Source organism: Choloepus didactylus, chromosome 18 (assembly GCF_015220235.1).
Source record: "Choloepus didactylus isolate mChoDid1 chromosome 18, mChoDid1.pri, whole genome shotgun sequence".
Classification (NCBI taxonomy): domain Eukaryota; kingdom Metazoa; phylum Chordata; class Mammalia; order Pilosa; family Megalonychidae; genus Choloepus; species Choloepus didactylus.
The window spans coordinates 14695177-14720899 of NC_051324.1; the positions used below are offsets into that span (position 1 = coordinate 14695177).

Consider the following 25723-nt stretch of genomic DNA (forward strand, 5'->3'; position numbering starts at 1 on the left):
ATGCTAGACCACACTAGTTCCCTGGATAGGATTTCTAGAAAGAGGGCCCAGGGACCCCCTCAAAACCAGCATGGCCAAATGCTGCCACTGCCTGTGGGGATGCAATACTGCAGTGGCTGCACACCTGTGACCGGGGGACAACTTGGCACTCCTGCCAATGACACCTCACAGTGCCAGGTACTGCAGACCCCCACCAAACCTCACTCACATGTCAGCAGCTCATGCCTGGCCACATCCCTGCCTTCCCCACACACATGGGCAGGAAGTTCTAATCTCATAGAAATGAGTACTCATTCTCATAACTACTTCTCTCCTCCATCTCCTTTTGAAAGTGAACAGCAAGTATTGCTTGAGTGTTCACTCAGGTCTAATCTTGCAAAATTTAATCAATGGAATGAGATGAAAGATTTTTGAGTCCTCATGTTGAACTCTCCCTTCATGACAAATGAGTTTGGAGGGAACAGCTGATAATGATTCCATGTGAGTTTTTTTTTCCTTCTAAAGCTTTTTATTTTAAGAATTTTATAAAAGTATCATTTATGCATCCTAACTGATGCCATGTGAAGCATATAACCCATTGATTTTCTTGGTAGACTTATGAAGAGTCCAGCCATCAATAGAATCCAGTTTTAGAATACTTCTATCACACAAAAAACATCCATCAGCCAATATGCAGTCAACCACTTTCCCATTGTAACTATAAGTGTAGTGCTACTCTACACCTCAGTCTTTTTATTTATAATTTGGACTGTTGTGACTCCTTGATTCTGAAACAAGAATGCAAGCACTGCAGCATTGGAGGCTAAAGGAGAGTGCTTATAGAGCTCACAGGTTTGTAACTTTTCTGCTCAAATACCTGTGGTGAAAGAGCTCCAAGGAAAACTGAAAAAATAGGGACTTCTGCTAATTATGTGAGGAGTCCTTAACAACTTTGTAGTTTAGGGATATAGTGCATTAACTCCTCTTGGTTGATGCCTTTGCATTAGATTTGCAGTGATGATACAGCCTCTTCAGCTCATTCTAGTTTAGCTCCTATGTTTATCAGCACCAGGGTGGTTTCTAATGAGGAGTTATTTGCTTCCCTTCCTAGGGCAAATCTCTACCCCTGTAGTCCAACTGGGGCTTGTCTCCATCAATTCTCTTGCTGATACTCATTTTCCAAAGCTACATCTCAAGTGGCTCTTTTATCTGCCTATGAATATGCTCAAGTCACTGGCTTCCTACTCCACCCCTCCCCAAATCATTGTGGGTGGAAAAAAACCTCTGTCATGATGGCAAGGACAGAGAGAATGACCTAAGGAAGGGAGTACTTCTCTCACCATAATCACAAGGCACTCACTCAGGAATAAACATTCCAGTTCCCTGCAGTGAACCATTTCATGCATAGCAGTGGGCCGAACAGGTGCTTGGATAGAAACTAGAATTTGTTTCCATGTTAACTTGAACAGGGTCAGTGAGGGAAGCAGAAGGTATGCAGTATTCCCCACCCTGAAGATTCTCAAGTAAACTTGCTTATTTTTAGTGTTACTAAATTAGAAATTCCTATTGTTTCCTTTTCTGATTTCATTTGGGATTATATCTTCTTCATTTCCATGTACCATCCCCTGGATAGCCCAGAGAAAACTGCCTCAGGTTGCCATTTGGGCTTGGGCATTCACCTTCTTGTTTTACCATGTGGCTGTCATAAGATTTAAAACATGGTAAAATGGAAAAAAGTAAAATTTGCCATTTTACCTATTTTAAAGTGTACAATTCAATGCCATTAATTAGCCAAGATATTGTGTAACCTTGCTGTCTGGGCTGTCTTGTTTAGTGACTAAGCATACTTGGTTTCTGTTAACTCTAAACCTAGCTGGCTTTCTTTATGTGGGAAACATATCATCAAATGATTACCAATGCTATGGATAGACCCAGATAGTGACTTTCAGCCTTTCTTAGTGACATGTTTCATATAGTGCTTTTTTTGTTTTGTCTTGTCTTTACTTTAAAGACTGCATATTTAAAATCTCATTAGATATCACTTTCCCTTGCCATGGTTATGCTTTCCATGGAATTCCAACCCTTCCTTACCTCATGGACTTTTAAAGCTGTATCCTAACTCCTCACTTCCTCAATCAAGTTTCTATAAAAAGTTAAGAATTTCCAGATCACCACCACTCCAATTTTCTTGGTCCAGTCAAATATGTTTTGTAATGCCATCATGCTCCTGAATTTTTTTAAAAGATAGTAACCAAAGGAATCCACAAGAAGCACATTGGGTTCCTTGTCTGATAACTCTCTATGACCAGATTGACCCATTCTTTCAATTTTTTTTCTCAGAATATCAAATGCATGCTGATCCAGGACAGCATCAAGAAAAGACAACAAAAGGGTAAACTCATCTGTGGTACTGATGCTCAAACAGAATCACTGAATTTTGGGGTGTATATTCTTCTAGAACTTTCCTGTTGAAGATCATTATTTCATCTTGCCTCAATTGTAGCTTTACTTTTTGAATTTTTTCTTCTTGCTTAGCATTTTAGCATGAATATTGTTGTTAAATATTTCCTAATGATCATTAGCCTATAGTAAGTTGTGCACTGAAATGTTTTGAATAATCATTCTTCTGATTGGCTATCTTCCCCTCCCCCATTATATTTATTAAACAGTCTATTGCCTCTTTTGAATCATCCCTAAGCTTTGCCCATTTACCATCTGAGGATGTAAGGAGTTTTATTTCCTTTTATATTTAATTGTTTGGCTGAGGTTTTGTGCTGATGAATGAGAGCACAGGTTATAGGATAAAATTGCCTTGATTATCTTCACTTCAACTTCAATAGTTGTGTGAACTTGGGTCTTCAGTTTCCCTCAGTGGTCCTAAAACTCTAGCTTTTATCATAGTCACCCGGAGGGTTTGTTAAAACATATTGCTGGACCAACCCCAAAGTTTCTGATTTGGTAGGTCTGGCATGGAGTGTGAGTATCTCATTTCTAAGAAGTGATGCTGCTGCTGCTGTTCAAGGGATGGCAGGTTGAGAATTGGTGCATCAGATTCCTCAAATGTATCACAGATAATAGAACTTTCTCAGTAAGAGTTACAAATATTACTTCTGGTCTTTGGAAGAATTTGGAATACTGTCTGGCACATAGAAAATACTCAGATGTTAATTGACATAATATCTCCCTAAAAAGACAGGGATTACAGAAAAATGTGAGGGAAATTATGCAGATACAGGGTTTATGTTTGTAATATGAATATCTTATGCAATCATATTTTGTCCTTTGCCTTAATTCTGTCACTTGAAAGAAAAAGACCAATATTTTCCCTTAATCCCTTGACATATTTACATCTTGTGTGCATTTGTGTTTATGTAAATACAACCTCTATTTATGTGTATTATAAATATCAATATATATTAATATATCACCTTATATGAATCTCATTAGTGACTATTTGGATGTGTGTATCTATGTATATAGTCACACACTTATGGAATCACTAACCAGATCAATAGACAACTTTTCTAGCACCACAGATATCCCCTCTTATCTTTCCCCATCAAAACTCCCAAGGATAATCATAATTTTGACCTCAACCACCATAGATTAATGTTGTTTGCTATGAACTTATATAAATTAAATTATAGGAATTTTTTGTATGGATATCCTGTGAGTCTTCTACATGAATGCCTGAAAAGTATCTCCCATTATTGTCTATGCTTTAGAAAATGATCAACAGAAGTACTCTGAGTAGACTTGCATACACTATTATTATTTTTAACAGACCTTAGCACTAATGTATTTGTGGTGTATATACAGGAATAAAACTGCTGGGGCATAGGGTATTTGTGAATATTTAACTTTGGCAAACTTGATGGTTTTTACTAATGTAGTTTTATCAACTTATCTCTTGCCAGCAATGTATAACAGTTTGGGTTCTTATATATTAAATAAAAGGTTGTATGATGTTTACTTAATTAATATTATGGGGGTGTACTGCTCTATCTTTAGTTATTAATTTGCATTTCTCTGTGGTCTGAAGAGTTAAGCACCTCTCCCTGTGCTTATTGCCATTGGGCATTCTCCTTGTTGAAACAGCTCTTCTAATCTTTTATTTATTTTCCCCTTTGAAAACATCTACCATTTTTTTTCATATATAGTTGCTGGAATTCCTTATTGACACTTTTGAAAAATGTATCAGTTATGCATGTTCTCTGAGTTTGCAGTCTGTCTTTTTGCTTTCAATGGTAACTATTCAATGAATCCAGATTCCCAAAGTAAAATTAAATTTGGTTTGCCAGCCTTTACTTTTATGGCTAATACAATTTGTATCCCATTTAAACTATCTTAATTGCAGAAAAAGGAGATGTTATTTTTTTCTTTCTAGATGCCTTGTCTTACCTTTCAGAATTTGGATCTTAATCAATATCAAACTAATTGTATGCTCTAAGGTATGGCCCAGGATTTTAAATCCTTGATATCTAACTGACAGTAACATTTACTTATATGAACCATTTATATCAAGCCAGGAAATAGAAGGAACATCATGAATGACTTTTACTACTATAGAGTGGGGTGTGATTTCTCCCTAGTTTGTGAGTAAAAAGAGCCCCACTGCTGGAACCTTAACAACTTATCTTTCATATAAGGTTGATGATTCAGTGATTTCTTTTTCTTCTCTTGACCTCCTCCTCCCTATTTCTTCTTCAACCCTGAAATCTAAAGTCTCACACTTTGGAAAATATGAATTCTCTGTTGTAAGCATTTCACCTCCAATCCATTCTGGAGCAACTGAACACTGATGAATTAAGGATGTTCACATCTTGACTGAGTTCTTCTCCTGAAAGGTGAGTTACAACAGACCCCATGGTCTGAGGTGGCAGAGGCTAGTGGCAAGCAACTGTCAGAGACAATGATCAAGGGCTCCTCAAACTATTGGATGATTGTGATCATGAACATCTAGGAAAAGATGAACCTCACAGAATTGTGTAAGCCAGCAAAAGGCTCAAGTCCTGGGTAATTAGAATTCAGTATACTCTAGGCATTTGAAAAAGTTTCAAGTCCCCATGGTTTTAGAAACATCAGGAATATCATTGCAACTTGTAAGAGTTTCTTATATACTTGTAGGAATTTCTCTGTAGTCTAATGAGTTGAGCACCATCCCCTGTGCTTATTGTATTGTATTGAATACAAATGCTAGATATTCACACAAGCTAGTGGGGAGAGTGGACCCTATTGGGAATTCTATTTCTGTCTTCTACTTTCTATCTACACTAATCATTCCTTTCCCTGCACACTCTAATGCTGTTGGATAGTTTACCATCATTGCAAGCATTTTGTGTTCCCTCATGATTTCATTGGTTACTTTTACAAATTCCTTTCCCAGGTAGAATAAATACACCCAATTCTATCACGTTAAAAGAAAAGTTCCTCAAGTCAGCATTTTCTTCAAAGCAGGAATTAGCAAACTTTTCCTGTAAAGAGCTGTATATAAATATTTTAGGCATTGTAGTTCATAAAATCTGTGTTTCAAATGCGCACCTCTACCATTCTAGGGTGAAAACAGTCATAGATAATAAACAATTGGGCATGGCTGTATTCTAATAAACTTAATTTACACAAGAAGGTGGTGGACTGGATATGGCCTGTGATTTATAGTTTCCCAATCCCTGTTCCAGAGCAGTGAATTTCAAACTAGGCTGCTTATGAAACTACAGAGAGAACTTTACAAATGCTCCTTCTGTAAGGGTCCTACCCATAAAGATTCTGACTTAATTCATTAGATGCTGACTGGGAACTTTTTTTTAAATTGCAATTTATTTTACTGGTGATGAATTTAGGAATTAAGAGTTTTTAATATCCAGGAAACCCCAGCTCCTACCTATAGGAAAACAAAGAATCTCAATTCCTTTGATATTCCATGTGATATTGAAGTTGTCTTTAAAAATGAAGCCTGTGTGCAGGTATATGGTTTCATTGCAGAGACTTCCAGCAAATGATTGTGGCTCAAACATTCATTAAAGTAACCTTGTAAAACTTCTCTTTGCAGTATACTGCCCTAACCATGATGGACTTTTAAAAAAGCATTCATCCTCCTCTTATCTAAATTCCCAACATATGTCTAAAACCACTCTACTACTCAACTATCAGTTCTAAAACCCATGCCATCAGACTATTACTGACATTAAATGTGCTCTAGCAGAAACCTCTCAAGGATGACCTAATTTCATGAAAATGGAAAGTCTAAATTTTAGTCTTAGAGCTGCTATAGAACAGATATTTAGTATCATCTGCCCAATTTATATTTTAATACCTTATTTTTGGTTTCCATGTCAAATATGTTGTCTTCATTTTCTTCATTTCTGTAGGGCTATTAATTCTTTAAGTGCTCATGTTCTTTTGCCTACTCTTCAAATTGGGGATATCCCAGTGGACTGACCAGCTGCTTGCACATTCTGCTTGTCCTTGTTATCTCCTATTAAACTGTAAATTATGCTGACCCTCACCAAAGGGTATCAGGGGATCTCCCAGCCTACATTGTTCCCTAAATTTCAGAATACTTTATTATTCCTCTTCTGTATTTCCTCTCAGTCTCATAGTAACTTCAACTCTTCCATCAAAATTTGACCATGTAATATGCCTCCCTTCCTTCTAAGTACCATCCATCCTATATTATTTCCCAGTTTTCATGGTAGAAGGACCTGTATGCAAAAGAGAGTGCTACCTTCCCTGACTTTAGTTACAAAATATATAAAATAAGCAATTCATGGAAGCAAAGTAGATAAAAGCTTATCAGAGGGAAGGGGAAGCTATTGCTTAATAGGCACAGCTCCCATTTGGAATGATGTGAAGGTTTTGGCATTGGATGGTGGTGGTGATAGCTCAACATCATGAATGTATTTAATATAACTGAATTTTAATGGTTAAATAGGCATTTTTATGATACCACAATAGAATTTTTATAAAGTTAACACACAGGGTTTCTTGTCCACTCCTGGGGTAGAAGCAGGAGTATGAGTGTGAAATTCTGAAACAAATTATTTTGAATTGTTTGGCAGAGAGGGGGATTGGAAGGAAGTCACCCTGTAACCCTGGAATTGTGGCTTACCACACCATTACTAACACCTTAAGGTAGCAGAAGCTTAATTGTTGGGATACAAGGCTGAATTCAGACCACACTGAAGTCTTTTTGTTTTCCCAGTTTATATTTCCATAATGCTGCTGTGACAAGTCCAATTCCACTCTCTTCAGAGTACACGTGAACCTCAAAATCACTGTAAGCATACCTGTGGGCAACCAAAAAGCTTTCAGGTAAAAGAGAAATGGTATTGTGTTAACATCATCAGGTGCTGGAGTTATATGAGTGATGGGGGACCACTTTTGCTTCCCCATCCCATGCTAGAGATACTGCATTCTCTTATACTACTTCCTTCCATTGGTTATAGTATTCATTGTGCATGATGAAGGGTGGTTTGTCTTAAACCAGGGGGTTTTATAAGAGAATTCAGCTTCCTGGGAGCCTAAGAGTATATTGTATTGAAGTTCTGCCCTTGGCAGGATATCAGATACCCAGATGAGGGTGACCCCATTATTTCACAGAAGAAAGAATGTATAACTGCTATTGGAAGTGACTAAGTTGAGATGACTTTGCTAGGTTCTCTATATCATGTTTTCTTGAGCTAGGCACTATTGTACTATTGGACAGGATAATTCTTTTTTGTGTGACATTATCCTGTGATTGTTGGGTGTTTAGCAGCAACAGTGGTCTGTACCCACTAGCAGCAATTCCCCTCATCTACACTTGTATCATTCAAAATTGTCTCCAGGCATTGCCAGATGCCACTGCCCAAACACTCTGGGAAAGGATGCAGCAAGTTGCCTTCAGGCAAGAATCACTGGTGTATACATGTTTTTTGTTTTTTTTTTTTAATTAAGTTTTATTGAGATATATTCTCTTACCATATGATCATCCATGGTTTACAATCAGCTGTTCGCAGTACCATCTTATAGTTGTGCATTCATCACCCCAGTCTATTTTTGAACATTTTCCTTACACCAGAAAGAATCTGAATAAAAAGAAAAAGAAAAAGAATACCCAAATCATCCCCCATCCCACCTTATTTTTCATCTAGTTTTGTCCCCATTTTTCTACTGATCCATCCATACACTGTATAAAGGGAGTGAAATTCACAAGGATTTCACAATCACACTCTCACCCATTGTAATCTACATCATTATAAAATCATCTTCAAAAGTCAAGTCTACTGGATTGGAGTTCGGTAGCTTCAGGTATTTACTTCTAGCTATTCCATTACATTAAAACCTAAAACGTGTTATCTATATAGTGCATAAGAATGTCTACCAGAGTGACCTCTCGACTCCATTTGAAATCTCTCAGCCACTGAAGCTTTATTTTGTTTTACTTGGCATCCCCCTTTTGGTCAAGAAGATGTTCCCTATCCATATTGCTGGGTCCAGATTCACCCCCAGGAGTCATATCCTGTGTTGCCAGGGAGATTTATACCCCTGGGAGTCAGGTCCCACATAGCAGGGAGGGCACTGAGTTCACGTGCCAAGGTGGCTTAGCTAGAGAGAGAGGGCCACATCTGAGTGACAAAGAGGCACTCAGGGGGAGACTCTTAGGCATAATCATAAGCAAGTTTGCATTAACAAGCTCCACAGGGGCAAGCCCCAAGACAGAGGTCTCAGCATGTTAAGCCATCAGTCCCCAATGTTTGTGAGAACATCAGCAACAATCCAGGTGAGGAAGTCCAACACCTCTGCATTCTCCCCCAGCTCCCTGGGGTGGGGGTCAAATATATATTTTTATTCTCTGTCCAAATTACTTTGGGATGTGCTTCTACTTTACTCTAACCTTTACAGACCTACCATATCTCACTCCTTATTAAAATTTCCATGTAATTGTGGTGTTTGAACAAACTGACTGTAAAAATTATGTTGTTTAGAAAATATAGACCTCACAACCAAATAAACATTTCTTCACTTAGTCTCACATGGAAGTTGAAGTTTTAACAAACAGTCAGTTTCAATCTTTACCCTTTGGCCCAATTTGCCATAGTCTTAACCAGATCTGCTTCATTCATATTTCCAATTGAAGTCTGGGCTCTTCTTCAGCTTATTTTTAACATTTGCTGTATGTGTTAATACTGACATTCATATCTGCAGAGCTCTAGATCTGAGTTTCAGGTGTCACAGAGATACCCAATGTTCCAGAGACCAATCAGGTTACACACCAAAGGATCAAGATCTCAGAGTTTGGAGATAGCCATTACAATTCAGAAATAGATTTGACTGCTGTAAGAGCTTACAATCTAGAGACTATTACAATAACCATTTCCCTGTTAGGCTGTGCTCTAAGACTCAATTCTGAGCTTACATATCGTAGTTAGTCCGTATCAGTGAGGCATTATAGTTTTTCCCTTTGTTTCTGACATACTTCACTCAAAGTGCTATCTACAGGATCCATTCACCTCCTTGCATGTTTCACAACTTCACTCCTTCTTGTAGTTGCTCAATATTCCATTTCATGCATACACTACAGTTCACCATTTTGTTCCTCAGTCAGTGTACCCTTAGGCCACCTCCACCCACTGCAAATCATGAATACTGCCTCCATAAACACCAATGTGCAAGTGTCCATTCAGGTCTCTGCTCTCAGATCTTCCAAGTACATACCCCATAATGAGATTGCAGGACCATATGGCCCCCACATACTTTGCTTCTTGTGGAACCACCACAGTGATCTCCAGAAAGGCTATACCCTTCTGCCTTCTTATCAACAGTCAATAGGTACATCCCTCTCTCCATGTTTTCTCCAGCATTTTTACCCTTATTTATATTTTTCCTACAATTTTATAGAGATATATTCACATAACATATAATTATCCACAGTATACAATAAGTTGTTCAATGTATCATCATATAGTTGTACATTTATCACCACAGTCAGCACTTGAACATATTGAATACTATGTAAAAGTTCTTTTTTTGGTGAATAATAAAAAAGAAAATAAAAAGAAAAATGAAATGTCATACAATATAATGTATTAGTAAGGAGAGAAAACAACACCACTACCAAGAATCCCATATCCCTCTCTTATATCCCCCTCTCATACACATTTAACTTTTGTATATTGCCTTTGTTACATTTAATGGAAGAATATTACAGTGTAACTCTTGACCATAGACTCCAGTTTGCTCTGATTATGTTTTTTCCCAAATACCATCCATTTTTGAACACTCTGCATGCTTGACATTCATTTGTTCTCTCACCTGTGAGAATATTTTTATATTTGTACATTTAGTAACAGTCATCGGCCACTCCAATTTTTGTCAAGTTATATAGTCCAAGTCTTCATCATCTATCTTTACCTCTGGTGTCATACATTACCCTATCCCACCTCTTTCAGCTTTACTCACATACATCTTTGTTCAGTGTATTTACAATATTGTGCTACCATCACACAGTATTATTCTATTTCTGGTTCTATAAAATCAATCCTGCTGAACATTCTGTGGTCCTTCATCATCAAATGCCTGATCTCTACCCTCTTTCTATCTCCTGGTAGCCTGTGTTATCAGCTTTTAACTCTCAAAGTTTGCTCACTAATATTAGTTTATATTAGTGACACCTGTATACACATTTTCCCCCCTCTGTCAGTGTGAGGCCATTTTAATCATTTGGCTTATCATCAAATACTTAATGTTCTATAATGTGTAGACTATGGGCCATGGGCTAAAATTGAGCCTACTGCATGTTTTTGTAAATGTTAAAATGGTAAATCTTGTTATGTCTCTAAAAATAATACAAATAAAATAGGCTCAAGATTGTTAGAAGCTTGATTTAACCACAGTGTCTGATATAAGAAACAGAAATAATTTGAGTCAAGCCCAGATCCACATTGTTTTTTATCATTTGCACTGGTGGAAACAACAGATGACCCAAAGTGGGGAGAAGCAGAAGACTTGGAGGTAGAAAAGATGGGTTAGTAAATACTATCTTATGGGCGTAAGTTTGGTGTTAGGAAACATGCAAGGGGAATCACCTGTTATTGGTTACTACTCACTCCTACTACTTTTAATTGGTGAGATATCAATTATGTTTGATTATTTGCATCCCAACTTCTATTGTGTATCACTACCAGCAAAAAGTAGGGAGAGGGAAACATGATGCAGACTGTTTCTTCCCTGTGGAAGAATAAATTTTGACCAAAAGACAGTTACAGAAAGGCATATTTCTTGAAACACTTGAAAGATGAAGATGAAGTCCTGCAAGCTTTCCACCTGATGAGAAATGCAGCCTTGTTCAACCTGGGCTTTGCTCCCCTTGTGTGCTGGATATTCTGCTCTTGTCTGAGACTACAGATGGAGATGGAGGAGGAAGTCACCCCAACATGCCAAACCACCATGTTGATCTTGCTGCATTTTCCTCTCCAGGCAGTTCACACCTGCACCTGTCATCTGCCACCATCACTATGTCCAACACCCAGTGAGTGCCCTGTGTCTCCTGGTTGCCAAGGGCATTCAGACACAAACAATGTTGCTTTATGAAGAAGACATCAGGACGCTTGGGATAGAGGATGGTGATCTCTGTCCCTTCCTGGACAAGAATATCCTTCAGTGGGTAGACTGTGAGGGTTGCTACTGCTTCTTCCACATCAGTGTCCAGCAGTTTCATCTTGCCATGTTCTATGTTTTGGGGAGTGAGGAGGAAGAAGATGGGGAGACCTGTAGTTGAGGTATTGGGGATGTGGAGAAACTGCTCTCCAAGGAATAAAGGTTAAAGGTCCCCAGCCTGACCCAAGTGAGATACTTTTTATTTGGCTTCTTGAATGAATAGAGTCATGGAGCTGGATACATGCCATATGTCAATGGACATCAAACAGGAATTCTGGAAATGCAAATGAAAATTTGGTAAGAATAAACCCTTCTCTTCAATGATGAGCATGAAGGAACTGTTTTACTGTCTCCATGAATCTCAGATAAGTTTGTGAAGGATGTTTTGGCACAATTTAAAGAAATGTCTTTTCACTTGAAAAATACATTTGAAATGATGTATTCTTCATTCTGTCTCAAGCACTGTCAAAATTTCCAGAGAAACTTACTGCAGGTGGGAAAGGGGATATTTCTGGGGAAGGATTCTGCATCAGAATTACATTCTCAGGTTGAGAGGTAAGAATTCATTTTTACCCTCCTGGTTCTCATATCTTTACTCTCATGTCACATTCCATTAAGAAAAGTTCAGAATCAATCCTCTCCTCTATAGCTTAGAATCAGAATTCTCCCTATTGCTGGACTTCCTGCCTGCTGAACATTCAAAGTGGGAGGCATGGTGTCATGACTAGGAAGAGGTGCTTTGGGACCAACCCTTGTTTTAATGTGAGGTAGTTCTGGGCCATCAGGCATTCATAAACACTGTGACCATTTCAAATATTTCCCCTCCTTACATTTGGTTATTAGAATTTCCCCATACAAACTTTTAATAGGTGATCTTTGCTGTCTTTCTCACAGGTCCCAGAAGGATTATCACTGTCTTGTCTCTGGAAGGATCTCTGCTCTGTGTTTATTTCAAATGAGAACCTGAGCTTTCTGAAAGTAAGTCATAGCTTCCTCAGTGACTCCTCAGTGAGGATATTTTGTGAGCAAACCAACCATGGAAACTGGAATCTCCAGAAAGTGGTGGAAGTAGAAGCTAATACTGGAATGGAGAAACCCTAGCCATGGCCAATCTTCTTGCATGTATAATACAGGAGCAAGATTTGAATGCCTAAACAGTTACTCAGGATAAGAGGAAAGAAAATAGTTCCTATCCTCAAACTTGTCTATTGGGAATACTGAATTACATCACATCATTTTTATGAAATTTGACAAACAGTTTGGATGTTCTCAAAGCCTACTCTGGGCATATTTGATTATGTTAAGTCTTAGAAATGAATAAACTACATGGCATGATGAGAATTTTAGATGAATATATTTGGTTGGGAAGTGTCCCACAAAATTCATGTCTACTTGGTATGTGTGACCTTATTTGGAGGTATAGGGTATTGTAGATATACTCAAGTTATGAAGAGTGTGTCTTGGAAAAGAGTGGGCCCTGCATCCAATTACTGGTGACCTTATAAGAAGAAGGAAATTTTGACACACAAAGGGAAAAATGGCCAAGTGAAGTTGGTGGCAGAGATTGGAGTGAGGTAGCTTCAAGCCACAGATTGATAATGAATCTCATTCACCACTAGAAGCTAGAAGAAGCAGGGAAGTATTCTTCCTTAAACCTGCAAGGGATCATGGCCCTGCTGACACCTTTATTTCTGATTTCTAACCCCCAGAACTGTGAGAATGAATTTCTATGGTTTATACTAAAAAGGCCTTGTTAATTTGTTCCAGCAGCTATAGGAAGCTAATGTGAATAAGTTGGTAATAGTGAGAAAATATGGGCTCTGTAGCATCAGTTTCTCAAATATAAAAAGCAACCAAAGGCATTTAATTAACTTGCATGGAATCAAATACTTGGACCCAGGCTGGTGTCCTGATCCCAAGCTTAATAAATTGTAGTGCTTATAACATAGGAAGAGTGTTCAGAATTGTGTCTGTACCTAGTTATCACTGATCAATTGGTAGATATTTAGATAACATTATTTGTATGGGCCATTCACTAGGAAAAATGAGACCTCACCTCTTCCTTGGGTAGATGATAATTCACAATCTGCCATGACATGAGGACACTGTGGGCAGTTTTAGTCTCTTCTTAAGCTATAGGTCTGCACAAGGAAGATGATTGGAGATTGACACAGAGGGCCATAACTGAGAACTGGGCATTGGAAAGACTATCAATTGACATGGTGGCCACAGGTCTGCCTGAAAATGACAAAGGTCAGAAATGTACTATTGTTGTAGTCATCAGCTATTGCTGTGTAACAAATCTCCCCAAACCTTGTGAATTAGAACAATGCATGTTTTCCTCATAGCAATGTGTCAAGAATCTGGATATGGCTTAGCTTCTGAGTGCTGTGTTTCAGGGTCTCTTGTCAAGCTGTAATCAAGCTGTTGAGCAGGGGTGTGGGCTTCTCTGAGGTTGGACCTGTTCCAAGTTCACATGGTGAGTGGCATAATTCAGTTTACTGCACACTGTAAGATCAAGGGTCCCAGTATCTCCCTGTTCCTTGCCATGTATATGCCTGTCCATAGGGAAACTTAAATATCTGAAATTGGAACTAACTTGTTCCTGGAACTTAATATAATTTGTATAAACTGTAGGCTATAAATGCCTTCAAGGTGATCTGAAAATAGGATAAACACAATTAAAATAGCTAAGTTACTGCTTTTTCCCCCAGTAAAGACTCAGTTACCAATGAAAGCCAGACAAAAGACACAATATGCATCAGCATGAGAGAAGTTTTTAATCCCAGGGTAATAAAAGGAAGAGATTTCCATGTTGAGTTTAATCCTTACATTGTATGCAGGCATGTGCAAACAACATGCTGCAATATTTATCAGATTCAGAAACTATTAAAAGCTTGTTTCAAAAGTTGTCTCAGTCTTTTCCCAAGAGAAATTCAGTTAAGTCAAGACATAATGCAAGCTGCGAATATCATTGTGGGTTTCCTTTCCCCAGTGTGATGAGGTGTCTCTTGTTGACCTACCTCTTTGTTAGGAATGGGCTTCTGAATCTCAGTGCAGATTTCCTTATGAATTCCTGTGAGACATGTTGATGAATATTTGTTTCAAAAATCTAAGGGAAATTATATTTCACCAATTTCTCCCTTTGTAAAAAAGCCTTAGAGCAGAACTCATTCAAAAGGAAGCATGGTTCATTATTTCTCTTGGGAAAAGACTGAGACAACTTTTGAAACAAGCTTTTAATAGTTTCTGAATCTGATAAATATTGCAGCATGTTGTTTGCACATGCCTGCATACAATGTAAGGATTAAACACAACATGGAAATCTCTTCCTTTTATTACCCTGGGATTAAAAACTTCTCTCATGCTGATGCATATTGTGTCTTTTGTCTGGCTTTCATTGGTAAGATGATCTGACCCACCTGATCCTGGATGGTAGACTTCAGACTGATAGTCTGCTGCTACTGTTTGAGACCCTGAAACACTTCAAATGCCACCTGCTGTATCTAAGGTAGGCCTCCTAGGCATTAGTATTCTCAGCATCCAAAGAAAGATGGGAGCTGCCAAGTGCCTCTTAGTGAATTAGAAAAAGGGAAGCTACATGACTTACACCTGTTTTCCTTTAAGCTCTATAGTATATTTAGTCTCCAATCCATTTTGAGTTTACTTTCTGTATGGTGTGAAATAGGGTCCAGCTTTATTTTTTGCTTGTGGGTATCCAGTTGTTCCAGCATCATTTATTGAAAATATTTGATTCCCTAAAGAATTGAATTGATACCCTTGTCCAAACTATAGGTTGTAAATGCATGAGTTAATTTCTGGAGTTTCAATTTCATTCTATTTTTATTGATTACTGTATCTCTCTAATAAGTTTGAAATTGGCAAGTGTTGGGCCATGATACACAGAGTTACATATCTGAAATAGGACTGGGATGGTGTTTCACCCTTAGAGGTTCAGGCATAACAGCCAGCTTTTTGTGTTATCCCCAAGCCTAGGGACATAATATCTCAGGCAGAAGGTTTTCTATCCTGTCATTCAGAGCAGAAACTGACCTTGACTAACCAATTCAGTGACACTGTAGGAGCATCAGGTGTCCTGTTTCCTGGTTGATTACTGATTTGAAGAGATCCGCAACACCACCCATGCTCAGTTTTCTTTACTAGTGCATTCAATGATAGCTATTATTATTGATTTCTGATGCATTTGTGCCTGGACCCTATGAAAAGCAATTCACTTCCCATGCTTCATTCAAAACCCATCTTAAGGGTGAGGAAATAGTTCAGAAATCATAATAAATATCATAGCAAGTATTTGAGCTTATTTCTAATTCCCAAACCCTGTACTGCTACCCACTATCCTGTGGCTGCTAGTTAACTAAGTGTTTAAGAAAAGGGGAACCTAAAACCAGTGATAATAGATTACTCATTAGGAAAGGGAATTAAGAAGAAAGGCATTAAGTTTAGGATCTTCAATTTTACCTATGTGACAATCAACATATCCACATACTATGCCTAGCAATCTCCTTTAATTGCCTGATTTGTAAAGATCTTGTGTTTAGTAAGACATAATAATGATTCAAGCAATATGTTTGCCCCAGAGTACTGTAATATGACTTGTAATGCACATTTGACACCTTGTGAGGGTCTAATCCAATTTACTAGATTAAAAGACTTTATGAATAGTTCCAAAATAGCCATAAAAAGTGATATTCCTATCAACAGGCATAGTTTCTAATACTCATTTCTTGCAAAACCTAAACTCAAACTTTGGACCTGAATTCCTAGGTATTAAATTGCATGTTGTAATTCGAATATACTTAAAAACTGATGAGGTTGAGCATTTTTTGTGGCTACTGAGCATCTTTGTCCTATAGAAACACACTAAAAAATTGGGACTAGGGCAGACTTGGGCACAGAAAGTGATGGTGATGGAAGGTGGCATTTGAGAAAAATGAGCAGGTTATGTTAGTGATTTCAAACACAATCCTATTACAAATATTGGGAGATCAAGCTGGATATTGATTAAGTGTCCATGGTGGTATATGAAGAAGGAAAGGTGATCAGATCTCCCATAATTCAGGCCAGAGTTTTTCACATATTGTAGTAGAGTGAGATGAAAACCAAGAAGTAATAAGGAAACATAAGCATCTGATATGGCATCTGAGCCCTCCTGTAAAAGTGGCTTGTTCCCATATCTCCTGCAGGTTGGAATCTTGTTCAGCTACCACTCAACAGTGGGTTGATCTCTCCTCAACCCTCAAAATCAGCCCATCTCTGACATGCCTGAACATCTCATCCAATGAGCTCTTGGATGAATGTCTGAAGATTCTATGTATGACTTTGACCCTCCCAAAGTGCTCCCTACAGAGATTGTTGTCTCTTCTCTCTTCTTCCCATGGAGCATCTCCATATTAGGTCCAGGGTTGTGCAGAGAATGGCAGTGGTAACACCTGGCCTTGGCATTGTACTAGGTCATGCATATGAATTTCCTATGATATAAAGACATGCTTCCCATTTTTGGTATCAGGTAGATGGCTTGTGCATCCTGCCCTTTTCTTGCTGTTCCTTTGTGGCTGAGTTAACTAGCACTCAAGATAGAGAAAAACCAACAAGAATTGTGGGGACAGCTGAGAGGTCTGGACTTTGGAAATGCTCTCACCATCTTACCATTTTTGTGTTGCTTCTACATGTTGGAAAATTCTCATCTCACAGAAGCCTGCTACAGGGATCTTGCTTCTGCTCTGATTGTGAACCAGACGCTGACACACCTGTGCTTGGCCAAGAATGACCTCTAGGATGGAGAAGTGAAACTTTTGTGTGAGGGCTTGAGATACCCTGACTGCAAGCCGCAGACCATAGTGTAAGTACCTGCTGGCTGCCTTACTGTGGGTATACAAACACACAATTGTATACACTTACACAGAAGCACACACATCCTGGGTCAAAGTAGGACAGATATAAGAGGACTTATTTCCTCTAAATATGTCAAACTGAATACAACTGGTAAGACCCTGGTGGGAATTATGGAAAGAACAGACAGAAACAAGGTGAGGTGTTATTATTTGCATGTCCTTCAGAGCAGGGGTGTTTGCCTTTTAGCCTCTTCTTTCTGTGGGGATTTAAGATAGGTGATTAGTCTTCAGATATGGTGTTTTGTGTGTGTTTTTAATATTCACATAAGGTAATTTTTTCTGCATTTGGGAATAGATTGTGTTCTAGTTTGCTAATGCTGCAGAATGCAAAACACCAGAGATGGATTGGCTTTTATAAAAAGGGGGTTTATTTGGCTACACAGTTACAGTCTTAAGGCCATAAAGTGTCCAAGGCAACACATCAGTAATCGGGTACCTTCACTGGAGGATGGCCAATGGTGTCTGGAAAACCTCTGTTAGCTGGGAAGGCATGTGGCTGGCATCTGCTCCAAAGTTCTGGCTTCAAAATGGCTTTCTCTCAGGATGTTCCTCCCTAGCAAGCTTGCTCCTCTTCAGAACGTCACTCACAGCTGCGCTGAGTTTCTTCTCTTTGAGTCAGCTCATTTATATGGCTCCACTGATCAAGACCCACCCTGAATGGGTGGGGTCATGCCTCCATGGGAATATCTCATCAGAGTCATCACCCACAGCTGGGTGGGGCACATTCCAAGCAAATCTAATCAGCACCAAAACGTCTGCCCCACAAGACTACATGAAAGATAACGGCATTTGGGGGACACAATACATTCAAACTGGCACAGATTGTTATGATAAAGGATAACAATTTTTTTCTGAAAATGCCAGCAAATAAATATTTTAGGCTTTAGGTCTAAGACTTTAGGTCTAGTCTTAAATACTTAAATACTTAAATACTTAACTCTGCCATTGTCATATGGATATGTAAAGTAATGAGCATGGACATAGTCCAATAAAATTTTCTTAACAATTATGGCTGGCCAGATTTGGCCCATGGGTTGTAGTTCACTGACCCTTGTATTTGGGAAAAAGCCTAGTATGGAGTTCCTGTTCCAAAGTGAATCATAACTAGGGCAATAGTAAAGAGTGCATAGAATTGGAAACCCATTTCTGTTCAGAAATTCATTCTCATTTTGATTTCTCTTGGACTCTGTCTCATTAAATTTCCACCTGACAGTCATCTTCTAGCTGGTCCTGAAAACTACCAGTATCTTAATCTAGGATGCAATTTAATCCAGACATAATCCAATCACTTGAGACTGAAGGAAAAAAAAAATTAAGTTTCCAGCTTCCAGTGGCACATAGTGAAAAGGAAAATAATTCATCCGTACTTAAACAGTATACATCAGAAGAACAGATTTTTTAACGTATGATGCTAATAGGTAGAAAGCCCTATCTTAAAGTTAGATTTGTTTTATTTGTTCTGATGCCTAAGTCACATGGCCAGAGCTTATTGAGCACTCTCAGGATCAGAATCTACAATGAATTTAAAGGGCTATTTATTTCTTACAACTCTGAGATATCTATTTCATGCTTACTAATTAGAAAATGAAGTTTAGCCACTTAGTGTCCATGACTACATGTCTGTGAAGCCTAGTCAAAAACCTAACTTGTCAGTGATTGTTATTTTAAATAAAGTCAGTGTTTGGCCTAGCTTCCATTTTGTAAGACTGAAACAATTTTAGGCTTTGTTTTAGCAATCCCATCACCATCCTCCTTGGGTTGATATGTGACTATAACTTCAAGCATGGCCTCCTTATCTAGATAACTCTGGTCCAGTGGTCACCTACATGCCCATGGTCCTAAAGCCACTCCTGCCTTTATGCCATGTTTGGGGCACAAGTCTAATAAGTTTGGCTATGTGTCCAGCTACCAAAATGTGCCACATGACTATCCTCTTCTTGGGTCTGAACCCCTAGCCAGGAGGTTTTATAGACATCTAATTCTGTATGAGAACTTGTAGTGTTTGAGTTAGAAAAGTAGCCAATAAGATATCAGAAGTAGGTAGCTTTAGGGTGTGACAAAATTCCCCTGGCCCAATTAAATCCAGGAATTGAGTAGCACAAAAAAAATGGTCAAACACAGGGAGGGTGGAATTCCAATGACCCAAACACCTATGTAGAAAGTGATTGTAGTTTTAGATTTAGTCATGAGTGTATATGAACCTAGAGCCTGAGTTCTTGACTTATAGACATTCTTCCACTGTTGGAAACCTTTATCTTGGATATCTGTTTCTCCATAAAAGGAGGCAGATGATTCCAGCATAAGCCTCTGCCATCAAGGCAGGGTGGAGATAAATTAATCATGATTCTAATTGTATTATTTATATATAGACCTGCAGGAAATATAACACCTTGAGTTAGGAGCAAATATCTACATCAGAGGTTGTATGTTACAAAGGGATAATTGACTTGCTAATGTGATTTTCCTGCAGGTTGTGGCATTGCAACATAACTAAATGTGCTTGCAAACACCTCTCATAGCTTCTCCCAGGAAATTCAAGCCTAACACACTTAGACCTGAGTCTCATTCCCATAGTTACTGGAGTATGGTTCCTCTGCTAGGCCTTGAAGAAGCCAAACTGTAACCTAAAATCTTATGGTAGGTTCTCATTCAGTTTCTTAAAGAGTTTTTGGAAAGCATTAATTTCTCTGAGATTCTTTGGAGAGTAGAATACAGTGGAATCAGTCCTGGTCCAATTTTAGGAGAAAACCCTTCATTTCACACCTCATAGTCACACCATCAGTAAACCTTGATGCACCTCCTTCCAGATACCTAGCATCTGACAACTTACCCTTCTGCTAATACCTTGCTCTGAACTTACTAACTCTCGTATGGATTGTTGCACAATCTCTGAACTGGCCTACCTGTGTCAATCCTTGAATTCCTGCAGGATTTTCTTAACCCATCAGCCAGGGTTTTCTTAAAAGTTGTAAGTGAGGCCATGGCACCTTAATTCAAGAGTCAAAACTCCCATTTCAATACAGATAATACCTGAAGGATTCAGAATAGACTACTCACCTATATGTGATCCTCTTAGTTTTAAGCCAAACTCTTTCTACCTTCCCCCTTGGACACCATCTCAGCCACGCTAGTTCCTTGCCAACCACATCCTTTCAGGGGTAGTAATTTTTCTCTTCCTGAATAGCTCTCCTCCAACTACCATAATTGTTCTCAACCTCCATTCCTTTAGTTTTTCCCTCATCTTCTCCTTTCCTAAACACTGTAAATGTACGTAGTACCTCTGAGGCTGACCTACACTTACCCTATTTTGTTCTAATATCAATCACTGACTTCAACACTGTATGTCTGATTGCCTGCTGTCACTAAAATAAACTCCATGAGGACAAGTATTATGTTTTTTTCCTACTTCATTACTATAGGATCCTCAGCAAGTAAATGTGTAGAAACATGGTAGGTACTCAATAAAAACTTTCTCTATGAATGAGTGGGTTCATGTACTTCTCACCAGGCTCTGGGGCTGCTCCATTGTTCCTTTTTGTTGCCAGGTTCTTGCATCTGTTCTAATCAGAAATCAGAGCCTGGAAATTCTGGACCTTGGCCAGAATATCTTGCAGCAGAGTGGAGTAATGGTGCTCCTTGAGGCTTTAAAACAATAGAATGGTCCCCTACAGACTCTCAGGCATGACCTTTTTGTTTCATCTGGTGAATTGCCCACAAAGGGAGTCACTTCTTGTGGGGAGCATACTTTACAGGAATTAGTTTTAGATATGTCGAGTGTATGCTTCTAGCTTAGGGACTTTTAGCGGCTACTTCTCCAAAATGCTCCTTTATCTGTATATTCCCCCAAATTCTCCAGAACAGTGAGGCATACTGATAAATTAAACCATCCAACTACAGGGTGTCTGTGTATGTCTGTGTGCCTGCATACACCATCACATCTTGAATAGAATACTTAATTCCTATTTCTGGGATCTCCAGAGATTCCTGAAATCTAGACTTTTCAAAATCTGATCCTTTAGACTTTCACTTAATTGCCTGAACTATCCTATATCTTTTCAATAGCATTTTAACTAAGCTATCATTAGTTAAAATTCCTCTTGTTTTCTCTGCACAAAGAATGGTATCATCACTCTTTATCTTTCCAGAAATACCTATCTATTCTAGACCAAGAGAAGGCATACCTTTCTGGAAAGAAATGGATAATAAATACTTTAGACTCTGTAGGCAATATGTTTCTATTGCAACTACTCAACTCCATGACTGTAATGAAAAACAACTGTTTCTAATATATTTAAAAAAATGGGCAGCAGGCCAGATTTAACCTGTGGACTATAGTTTCCTGACTGCTGCTCTAGTGTTTTATACGTTGTTTCTACTTTTATTTTGTTCCCTGACAAAAATAGCATAGTGATTTGGTGAGTGGGTGAATGTTCTGTTGATTTTCTTCTCCTACCCCCATCAAAAATTCTGACTAATTTGAAATGTTTATGAAATGGTCCACTAACACATTTGTTCAAGGAATGTTATATTCAGAGTCTCTTGAGACTAAAACACTTAGACCAAGGGTATTTTGGAGTATAGATAGGATTCCCACACACTAGTTTAAAGCTTTAGGATATGCCACAAAATTTCACCAAGAGATTGTCAAGCTTTTATTAAGACAAATGTGTATAAAATTACAAAGAAAAAATGTTACTAATATATACCCCTGTGGTCTCATCTCATATCTTGGATTTTTCCCTTTGTTTTTCATTTCTTTAGTGTCTGATACCCTCTCAACACACCCTATTTTCACAACCAGAGTTGGATATCAAATTTTCTTTCCTTAACTCTGGTGACTAGCTAATATCTCTAACAAAATTTTCTGAAGTTATTAATTTGGCTGACTAATTTGGATGACTTAAAAAGCTGTCATATCTCTAGCTTGTAGAAAGTGTGGACTGCATAAGCAAGTGTATGTAGGGAAACTGTCAGGAAGAATATACATTTGGAATACTATTTGGTAAACACCAGCCCACATGCTTCCTCAGTTAACACATCATCATAGAAATGGCACTACAATGTTCTGTCAACTTTAATCTGATTTCCGCTTTTTCTATTACATTTACATAGATCTCTATTTTGTCAGTCCATGTCATTAGTTTTCTGCTATGGGGACCCTGAAACAACAGTTTTGAGGGTTTATAATGAATCACTTTTAAGAGCAAAAGTAGGTTCTCAGGATTAACTTTATCTCTCTGATCTCCAGGTTGAAGATAGATGAATTAAGTATGCAAATCCAGAAGCTGTTGAAGGAAGTGAAGGAAAGCAACCCAGAACTGACAATCAAATATAATGATGCTAGAACAAACAGACCCTCAGGTTGTGAATTCCTCTCTTGAACATCCTGAGAATTTTTCCTATTAGTTGAGTGTCCAGAAATAGGGGAAGAGCTGGTCTTCATTAATGAGATGTCTTATACAGAAATAACAAAATTAAATGTCAATCGCTAAAAGTAGAATTTAGTATTGTGTTTTTGTTCCCCATAGTTTTGTAGAAAATTCTGTGCACTTCCTATCAGTTTATCTCTCCCAAGTGTATCAAGGGTAATAAAATGAAAATTAATGAACTTTGAGTGAAGCTACATTTATGTCCTACTACCACGAGGTAACTTAAAACAACTTTATTTTTGGTGGACTTGGTCTAAGAAATATTGTTACTGAGATTGTAGATTTTATTCTATTCTTTTTTCTGGGTCTTACCCTAGGTCAGATACTTCTTGACCTAGTTTAATAGTTGCCAAAGCAGTCTACATGATCAGTGTGTATTTTAGAAACTTTATGGTAGCACTGAAGTGTTAGCAACTTTTTTCTGTAATGTCCAGATAACAAATATTTTTGTTTTTTTTTGTCCATATGGTCTCTGTCACAACTAATCAATGCTGCAGTTGTAGCAAGAAAGTAGCATGGGTGTGGCTGAGTTCTGAAACTTTTCACAAAAGCAGGAAACTGACAGATTTGGTGTGTGGGATGTAGCTTACTGACTCCTGTTCTAATCGGTCCCATGACATGCAAATTACCTATCTGATCATGTCATCATTCTAATGTTCAGTGATTCTTACTGTGTATAAAATCCTTGCCATGGAAAATACATAGTCTTTCCCTATGTTATCCACAACCTATAGCTGGTAACTCTGAGAAAAGCCAACAAGGCCAGCCCAGAACTTTCTTAAAAACAATTCAAATCATTATTTATCACTAGTACCTAGGCACTGACAAAGGAAACTGATCCATACCCTCACTTAATATTTGCACTAAACTCGATGTTAGTTTTCCAGGGCTACTGTAACAAAGAACCAACAACTTAGTTGGCTTAAACAACAGGAACTTAAGGCTGCACAGTTTGAGAATAGAAGTCCAAAATCAAAGTGTTGGTGGGATATGTTTTCTCTGAAGTCTATAGAGTTCTTGTGGTGGATTGCCAGCAATCCATAACTGAATATCTATCTGCTTTGCATGGTTCTTTGTCGCCATTTGTTTCTTGCCTACTCTTCCTTCATGTGTCCAAGTTTCATCTGCTTATAAGGATTCGAATATTGCATTAAGGCCACTGTGATTCATTTTTGCTTTGTCTTAACTAATAGGATCTTCAAATATCCTGTTTAAAGTGGTTTCATATCCACAGTACCAAGGGCATTAGGTCTTCTGCATGTGTTTGTCAGAGGCATGATTCTAACCATAACAGCAGATGATGTTCTTTCATTCTCAAAAGTCACATCAATGGGTAGAAATGGTGAAAGTTACAGTTAAAAACAAAACAAAATGAAATGAGCTATATGATTATATCCAGTGACTAACAGATAATGATCAGATGTAGAACTTCAATGACACTGTTCTTCTTAAACTCAAGTATGGAAGAAGTTGTGGCTGAAATTGGTAACTGTGTGATACCATGAAGGACACACCTTCCTTAGTGTTTAGCATGGCTATCCAAGGAAGGCCATTATCAAAATAAATGTCCTCAAATGCACAAGACTGCTGCAGTTTGTGGGATTAAGTACATATGTAAAGTTTTTAACACAATGACTAATATGATTGCTCAATATAAACAAACTTATACCTGGATTTGGATAACTGTGTTTAATGTGATGTGGTTAGGCAAGGATTTCAGCTCAAGACTACTATTGCATTAAGGGAAAAATATGGTGTATGGATCCAGGATATAATCAAGTTACTAGAGGTGATTCGGAGTCATAATTCAGGGTTACAACTGAGTACAAAACAAATAGGATTTAAAACAAAGATACAAAGAGCAGAGGATGACTGATTGAAAACAGACACTCTGGTGGATGTTTTAAGTGTACTTTCATTGAAACCTTGAAAACTTTTACGTATTTGTAAATAAATACAGCAAGAGAATTCAATGGCTTGAAATGACACACACTGTAAGAAGCATACCAAGAATTGGAACCAATATTCATCAGATTATAAAGCATGCAATTTCTCTGGAAGCTTACTTTGTACAGAAATTTTTAATTATATTTTAAGGAATTTGTACCAAAATGGCATAGAATTTAGAATCTTGTATCAGTGGCTCTCAACTGGGGACTAGTTTGGCTCCCAGGGGATATTGGGCAGTGTCTGGGTATCATTTTTATTTCTCACAATTCGAGACCCATGCATGGATAAAGACCAAGGATACTGCTAAACATTCCAGAATACACAGAAGGGCCCCCAACAACAGGAATTATCTGACCCAAAATATCTGTGGTGCCAAATTCAAGAAATCAAGCAGCTTTTCTACTCAGTACTGTAAAATATCACAGTGGTTCTCAATTGGAAGCAATATTGCCCCCTAGGGAACAATTGGTAATGTTTGAAGATATATTTTTAATTATAGCAAAATATACATAAAATTTACTCTTCTAACAATTTTAAAGTGTACAATTCAGTGGCCTTTAGTGTATTCAAAATATTGTGCAAACATCATGAATATCTAATTCTAAAACATTTTCATTGCTCCCTAAAGAAACTAGGTTTGGAGAGTAAACAGTTACTCCCCAACTTCACTGTCCCCATTATCCCTAGTAACAACTAATCTACATTCTGTCAATGAATTTGCCTACTTTGGAGATTTTTTAAATACATTTTTATTATGCATTATAACATACATGCATAACAGTTATAACTTTCAAAGTATGATTTAAGAAGTAGCAA

At 38.0% G+C, this 25723-nt stretch overlaps 1 pseudogene; it reads left to right on the forward strand.

Moving 5' to 3' along the window:
- Window positions 1-22909, forward strand: LOC119514625 (annotated as a pseudogene).
- The last annotated feature ends 2814 nt before the right edge of the window (window positions 22910-25723 follow it).